Source organism: Corvus kubaryi, unplaced genomic scaffold (genome assembly GCF_017639235.1).
Source record: "Corvus kubaryi isolate FWS band 111438036 unplaced genomic scaffold, C.kubaryi_AGA036_p1.0 37398, whole genome shotgun sequence".
In the NCBI taxonomy this organism is placed as follows: domain Eukaryota; kingdom Metazoa; phylum Chordata; class Aves; order Passeriformes; family Corvidae; genus Corvus; species Corvus kubaryi.
The window spans coordinates 39,643,118-39,644,041 of record NW_024581137.1 but is presented as its reverse complement, the minus strand read 5'-3'; positions in this window follow the sequence as shown (position 1 = coordinate 39,644,041).

The following is a 924-nucleotide window of genomic DNA, read 5'->3' as shown; positions in this document are numbered from 1 at the left end:
CGCTCTGCCCCCCGCCCCCTCCGCAGAGCGCGGTGGGGCGCAGGCGCCGGGGCTGCACCGTGTCTGCCGCCGCTGCCGGCGGTGCCGCGCTCCGCACGGCGGTCCCGGGAGGCGCTGCCCGTTCGGGCACCTGGCCCCGGCGCGGCTCCCGAGCGGGGCGGGTCCTGCCCCGAGCGCCGGCAGCCTCCGCTGCACGGCGAGTGCGGGGGGAGGACGGCGGGCGGCACGGAGACCCCCGGGCCCGCTCCGAGCCCCGCCGCTCCGCGGGACGGGGAGAGCCCGGCCCAACGCCGCCTGCTTGTTCAAAAGTTGCTGTGTAAACATGCGTCAGTTTCGCAGATGACAACTGTAATAACGCCCAAACCCCCTAAATCCCGCTCCCTGCTCCCCCATTCCCTCCAGAATTTCCCTGTGCTTTCGGGTAAAGCAGCCTCCCTACACACACACACAGGAACACACACACCCCCCTCCACCCTTTCCCTTTTGTTTTCTATTTCTCTTCTCACACCAAAGAGTTATGTACGCTCATCACTTCAAAAGTGCAATGACTGATAGGGTTCTCCCCTGCAAAAAAAAAATTATCTACGTGCTTGATTAAACGCACCGTGAATAATCCCATCCCCTACATTAATCTGTGAACAACGGCACGGAGACAGAAGCGAGCAGAGGGCACATCAATCAAACCCAGACAAGCGAAAGGGGCACCGGGGACCGGGCGGCGGCTTTTTACCAGTTCAGCAAGCTGTGGAGCTGGTAATGAGCTGAGCAACATGTAGAGAATCATGAATGCACCAGCCTCGCAGCACTTGCTACCAAATAATTAAATTAATTAGGACGACAATTAAATTAATCAAATAAATAGGTCTACGGAATGTCAAACATAGGAGATAACTAATACTTAATCACAAAAGAACAACCAGTAAC